At 38.3% G+C, this 7,373-nt stretch overlaps 1 long non-coding RNA gene across 2 annotated transcripts in view; it reads left to right on the forward strand.

Moving 5' to 3' along the window:
• LOC108289674 overlaps nt 1-6,643 on the forward strand; it is a 16,853-nt gene extending 10,210 nt beyond the window's left edge. For both annotated transcript variants that reach the window (XR_005196967.1, XR_001819263.2), the window contains 2 exons: nt 1,931-2,111; nt 6,331-6,643. This is a non-coding gene — a long non-coding RNA (uncharacterized LOC108289674). The remainder of the gene's footprint in view (nt 1-1,930; nt 2,112-6,330) is intronic.
• The last annotated feature ends 730 nt before the right edge of the window (nt 6,644-7,373 follow it).

Below are 7,373 nucleotides of genomic sequence, written 5' to 3' on the forward strand. Positions count from 1 at the left end.
AAAAAAAAAAGAATTTGGTCAAAGGAGAGCCAACCGCAGGGCCTTAGCCCCCTTGCCAACTGTGACATGTCTCGGAGGCTGTGCATATAATGTGTCTTTGACACTCTCATTTTTCTTTTTTTTCTGGGCCAAAGTCTATTCCTAACTAGGAGTTTCCCCAGTCACCCTACTCAGAGGGCTCAAAAAGAGGAGGAATTTGTTTGCTGAGTTGGCATGATGGTTTCTGAAGCTGTTTTTGAAATTCTGACCATGGTAACAGGAAATTGAAGGCAAGATACTGGAAATAAGGGCAAATTAGATATAACTGTTTACAGCCGATGGTAACTTAAAGGAAGATCTTTTTTGGATCAAATGTAAAAAAAAAAAAAAAAGAGCTAGCAAATCTAACAAGACCTGCTAAAGATGAATATGTATTCGGTGGGGGAAAAAAGAATAAAGACTTGTTACAAGTAACATTCTGGAGAAAAGCATAATAAAATGTAATGATACTCAAGAACTTCTTTGTCAATAGCAAAGAATAGTCTATGAGGAACTTCGTCAAGGAAGAAGATGTGCCCAGGACCCAAGTGATTCCCTGCCATGCCGCCAGTCTCCTCCTTGATGGGGGAACATTAGGCTGTTACGTGTGACTCAGTGATACAGGCCACAAGGCCATCTTTCTAATCTCCCGTGACTCCACTTCCAGCTCATACTCCACACGCGGACACACACACAACCCACCCTGCCCCAGCAACCTTCAGAGGACAATCTGGCTTCCTAAGGAGACTTTTCCATAAAAGGTAATGAGCGGATCAGCCCACAGATTCACTCTAGCTTACTCGTCATTTCTGCTCCCTATTAAAAATGAACTGACGTATCATCAGGTCAGTCTGTCCCGCAGGACCTGATGGGCTTTGCTTGAGCTAAAAAGAAAAAACAAGGTTCCAGACCAAGGGGTGTAGTCATGCCCCAGGACGATACTGAGCAGCCCCTGGCCTCCCTAGAGAGCATCTTTGTCTCACTGATTTCCAATTTTAATCTGTAAACAACTATATCATATTTATTTTTTGTGAATATTTTGGTAAACATCTATATATGTGTGCGCATAAATATATACACACACACACATATATATATATACAAACTGTGTATCTACCAAGTGTCTAAAATATTGCAAAATTGTTTTATATAGATTTCATTTAACCCTTTAAAGTAATTCTTTAATGCAGTTAATATTATTTTCATTCTGTAGATCTGGTGACTGATACTCAGAGAGTTAAAATGATTTGCCTAAGGTCACACAGCTGATAAATGTCATAGCTAAATATGTGAACACAGACAAATCTGACTCCAAAATTCTTGCTCAGTCAATCTCAAAGTATTACCTTGTGCAAACTAGAGCTCTCCCCACTGATAATGTTGTCCCATTTTAACACAGAAACTTGAAATGTAACTTCTCTTGCTAACTTAGTGAAGTAAATTGGAATGAGATTGAGGAGGCTCTCTGTAAATAAAAGAAACAAACAAAAAAATAATGAGCAGATATTCAATATTCACATATAGAGCAAGATATAAATTCAAACTTTTGATAATGATTTAAGTAAACAAAACAAACAGAAACAGAGTCGTAGAGAGACTCAATAACTTGCCTAAGGTCCTACAGCTAGTCAAAAACATGGTCCAGATTCAACATCGGGTCTCTGCATCTACTAAAGATGCAGGAGCCAGCAGGCTGACCACTCCGAGAACTCATCATTGTGCTTTCACTGGTAGGTGATTGAATGCACCTTATGATGCTACAGGATGTGAGAACAAGGGGGTGGTGTGGGGTAGGCGAAGTGAGTAGGCTTTTTACATTAATAAAAGTACTAACACTGACACTATTTTTTGTTGAATAAAATAAACATACTAGGAATTAATAAATAACAAAAATACTAATTTGTAACAATAGGAAGACAGCTAAACCACCAAGGCCCAGCCAACTGGTGGGGTCCTGAAATGAATGTCCCTTGAAAGCAGCACGTCTTTGCACTCTGCCAATGAAGAAATTGTTTACGTGAAATGAGATTGAGTTTAAAAGAAGGCAGGAAGAAAGAAGAAAACGCTAAGACTACAGTTCTATGAGTGTGCATGTGAGTGACAAAAACATTGCGAAGGGAATTTGCAATGCTATCATTGGCTCAGAACGAGCTTAATACTCTTCATGCACTTTTTGTTTTCTGTGAAGTGATTTGTCTTTCCAATTATTTATATTTTTTATTTTGAAATATCAGCCTTACAATAGAGTTGCAAAAATAGTAGAAAGAACTATCATAAGCCTTTCACCCCAGCTGTTAACATTTTGCCACATTTGCTTTATCATTTCTCCTCTCTCTCTCTCTCTCTGTCTCTCTATGTGTGTGTACATATATATGTATATATATGTATATTACCAATGTTATTGTTTCTGAACCATTTGAGAATAACTGGAGACACTAGAATCCCTTCTGCTCAATTCTTATGTATTTACTGAGAAAAAGGACTCTCTCTTACATACCACATTATAATTATCAAATCAAAAAATTATCGTTGATATAATTATCTAAGCTATAAACCTTACTCATTTTCTCCCAATTATCCCAAAATTGTCCTCTATGGAAAGAAAGAATTCAAGATCGGGGTCCAACCCAGGATCACATGTTACATTTAGTTGTCACGACTTTATGTCTCTTTAATCTAGAAATGTTTCTACTTTTAAAAAGTATTATTTTAGAGCAGTTTTAGATTCACAGTAAAATTTAGTGAGAAGTACAGAGTTCCCACATGTCCTCTACCCCTCCACGCACACAGCCTCCGCAAATATCAACATATCCCAGCAGAGTGATACATTTGTTATGGTCAGTAAACCTACATTGACACATCATTTTTATCCAGAGTCCATAATTTACATCAGGGTTTACCCTTGTGATGTACATTCCATGGGGCTGGACAAATGTATAATGAAGTGTATCCACTTTTTAAAATTCTCCATGTTCCACCTATTCATCCCTCCTTCCCTACCAATCCCTGGAAACCACTAATTTTTTACTATCCCAGTAGTTTTGCCTTTTGTGGGATGTCATATATTTTAGAACCATACAGTCTGTAGACTTTGCAGATTAGCTTTTTTTTCTTTATTCAAAAAACAGGTTTGTTACATAGGTATACGTGAGACATGGTGGTTTGCTGCACCTATTGACCTATCCTCTAAGTTCCTTCTGTTCACCCCCTACTTCCTGACGGGCCCTGGTGTGTGTTGTCCCCTTCTGTGTGTCCATGTGTTCTCAATGTTCAGCTCCCACTTATGAGTGAGAATATGCAGGTTTGCTTTTCTGTTCCTGTGTTAGTTTGCTGAAGATGATGGCTTCCAGCTTCATCCATGCCCCTGCAAAGGACATTATCTCATTCCTTTTTGTGGTTGCATAGTATTCCATGGTGTATATGTACCACCTTTTCTTTATCCAGTCTATCTTTGATGGGTATTTAGGTTGGTTCCATGTCTTTGCTGTTGTGAATAGTGCTGCAATAAACATATGTGTGCATGTGGTTTTCTGTTCCTGTATTTGTTTGCTGAAGATGATGGCTTCCAGCTTCATCCATGTCCCTACAAAGGAAATTATCACATTCCTTTTTATGGCTGCATAGTATTCCATGGTGTATACGTTCCACATTTTCTTTATCCAGTCTGTCACTGATGAGCATTTAGGTTGGTTCCATATCTTTGCTATTATAAATAGTGCTGCAATAAACATACGTGTGCATGTGTCTTTATAGTAGAATGATTTATATTCCTCTGGGTATATACCCATTAATGGAATTGCTGGGTCAAATGGTATTTCTGGTTCTAGATCCTTGAAGAATCACCATACTATCTTCCACAATGGTTGAACTAATTTACATTCCTACCAACAGTGTAAAAGTGTTCCTATTTCTCCACGGCCTCACCACCATGTACAGGTATTGATCGACTTACAACCTATGCAACTTACAACCATTCGACTTTATGACCACAATCGCTAGCCACGACTGCTCCGCGTCTGGCAGCGCAAACGTTGCCCAGCTGGGCGTACGACAGTGCGGACCAGCTTCCTTGCCCAGCTGGGCGTACGACAGTGCGGACCAGCTTCCAGCAGCACTACCATTGCCGCGTGCACCATTTCAACTCTTATCCCAGACTCGGTACAGCAATTTGTGTTTTGTGTCTTGGATATTTTTCATCAAACCCCTCCCAATAAACTTCTTATACATTTCGAAGCAATGGACCCAAACATTGAACGATTTGCAAGGATTGAACGGATGGCGCACGATGTGTTTCATCTGTATTGTGAAATTTATGAAGAAAAAAAGAAACATACAATTCAGACAAAGCTCACCATGTTTATGAAAAAACCAACTCCGGTAACCCCAACTGCTGCCTCAGATGACGACATCAACAATCCACAGCCAAGCACCAGCGACCAATAAAATGTTTCGTACATGTTTATATATTTTGATATGTTTTGCAATTGGGAAAATGTTTCCTATGGTATTTTTTACACCTGTATTTTGTATTTTTGTATGCACCTGTATTTTGTAATTTTGTATGTTTTGCAAATATTAAACCAGTTGTACTGGTAATGCAGTGTTTTACTTAAACCTGACGAATGTAAAAATAAGAAACAAAATGGTGTAGAGATGATACAAATGGCATAAAATAAACAAAGAAAATTATGATATATAACAATAATGAAAGAAAATTATGATAAAATATGACTTAAAGATTTTTATAACATCATTTCATAGTACTGTACATATACAGTAGCCTACTCAACTTACGACCAAATCGTGTTACAACCGGTCTGTTGGCACCAATCATGGTCGTAAGTCAAGCACTAGCTGTATTTGTTTCCTGATTTTTTAATAATCAACACTCTGACTGGTGTGAGATTGTCTCAGTGTGATTTTCATTTGCATTTCTCTGATAATTAGTGAATCTCACAATCTCAGCTCACTGAAACCTCCCATGTTCATGCGATTCTCCTGCCTCAGTCTCCCAAGTAGCTAAGGTTACAGGCCCCCCACCACACCCAGCAAATTTTTTTTTTATTTTTAGTAGAGATGTGATTTCACAATGTTGGCCAGGCTGGTCTTGAATTCCTGACCTCAGGTCATCCACCCACCTTGGCCTCCCAAAGAACTGGGGTTACAGATGTGAGCCACTATGCCTGGCCTCCTTTACCCAATTTTGATGGGGTTGTTGATTTTTTTTCTTTTAAATATGTTTAAGTTCCTTGTAAATTCTGGACATTAGACCTTTGTCAGATGGGTAAATTGCAAAATTTTCCTCCCGTTCTGTAGGTTGCCTGTTCACTCTGATGATAGTTTCTTTTGCTGTGCTCTTTAGTTTAATTAGATCCCATTTGTCAATTTTGGCTTTTGTTGCAATTGCTTTTAGCATTTTTGTCACAAAGTCTTTACCCATGCCTACGTCCTAAATGGTATTGCCTAGGTTTTCTTCTAGTTTTTTTTTGTTTTTGTTTTTGTCTTTGTTTTCTGAGATGGAGTTTTGTTCTTATTGCCCAGGCTGGCGTACAATGGTACAATCTCAAATCACTGCTAACCTCTGCTCCCTGGGTTCAAGCGATTTCCTGATTCAGCCTCTCAAGTAGCTGGGATTACAGGCATGTACCACCATGCAGGGCTATTTTTGTATTTTTAGTAGAGATGGCATTTCTCCATGTTGGTCAGGCTGGTCTCAAGCTCCTGACCTCAGGTGATCCACCCACCTCAGCCTCCCAGAGTGCTGGGATTACAGGTATGAGTCACTGTCCCAAGCCTTCTTCTAGGGTTTTTATGGTTTGGGGTTTTACATTTAAGTATTTAATCCATCTTGAGTTAATTTTTGTATAAGATATAAGGAAGGGGTCCAATTTCAGTTTTCTGCATATGGCTAGCCAGTTTTCCCAGCACCATTTACTGAATAGGAGATCTTTTCCTCATTGTTTGAGACCAAACAGGCACACATTCCTAAAATACTTGTATAACTAAAGCCTGGGTATAATTTATGGATATAATTTATTACCCTAATTATTCGATAATTTACATATACAGAGCCATCCCAACAAGTTAGAGTAGCACTACTGACAGCTATCATTTACCAAATGCTTACTAAGTACTAGGCACTATTCCGGGATATTTCTCACTACAGCCCGAGGAGGAAAGTGCTGCTGTGGATTTACAGTATTTTATGGATTCTAGGGTTCTCTCTGAAATCAGGAGGTGGCTTACAGTCAGTGGTGTTTCACAGTCATTGTCATATTGGCATAATTGTTATTCTCTGCATGCACAACTTAGACTGAAAACCTTTGGATGGTCCTTCTAATAAGATCAAGAAAGTTCAGCATCGAGACTTGCAGCATGTCGTGGAGGCAGCATTGGGACACATCTGAGAAATGCTTCAACGTCAAGTCCAGAGGATGAACGCGTGAAGAAAAACATGGTCATCGACTCTTAGTTGTAAGTGATTCAGGAGACTCTGACTATGATCCAATTTTAGGAAAAGCTTAACTAATATATGTGTGAGGGTTATATGATAAAAATCTACAACTAAATAAATCAAAAAGAGCTCTTTCAATAACATGAAATTAAAATTTTAAGTATTAACAAAGTATCGTGTCGTAGTTTAATTTGCAAAGGGAAACAACGGACTCTTTCTGTCTCTTTTAAGAATATGCATTATCACAGACAAGACCTTGGCCCCAGGCCTTTTTCTAAATTTAAAAATGGAAATCAGAAGGAATATCAACGTGCAAAATAATGAAAATGTCTGCATAAATTGAGTCAGAAAAAAAATAGAACAAGATATAAATTTAAGTTAAAGGTGGCCTTGGGTGAAATATACAAGCAACATATTCTTGACTTTTGCTCCCTGCAGTGTCCCCACAAAACACTCCGGCTCACACATGAGGGCACTTACTGTCGTTTCAGCTCTAATGGTGAAAGCAAGGCACACTACACAGCTTGAATGCTCTTTTTTATTTGCTTCTTGCACCTCATAAATATATTCAATTGTTCAAATTAAATTGTATCTAAGGCAACTCAACGTAAAAGATAATATTTCCTGCTCTCACAGGGCATCTGCCCTATTTATTCCAGACCACAGTCGAGGAAAACATACTTATCTTTGCATTTTCTTATTTTGCTGGGAGGAGAACGTACAGTAAAGGACACTAAACTTAATTAGCGCATTAACATAATCACATCAAGTGTCGACTTAGAACTTGACAATAGGAAATTGGGTAAATCAACGCGAATGTTTTCAGCCTGATGCTTTATAATTAGGGGAAAGAAAAGGATAACTTAAATGCTGCTGGATGTGTTTACTGTGGTTGCTTCTA

The sequence above is a fragment of the Cebus imitator genome, unplaced genomic scaffold (assembly GCF_001604975.1).
Source record: "Cebus imitator isolate Cc_AM_T3 unplaced genomic scaffold, Cebus_imitator-1.0 Scaffold410, whole genome shotgun sequence".
Taxonomy (NCBI): Eukaryota; Metazoa; Chordata; class Mammalia; order Primates; family Cebidae; genus Cebus; species Cebus imitator.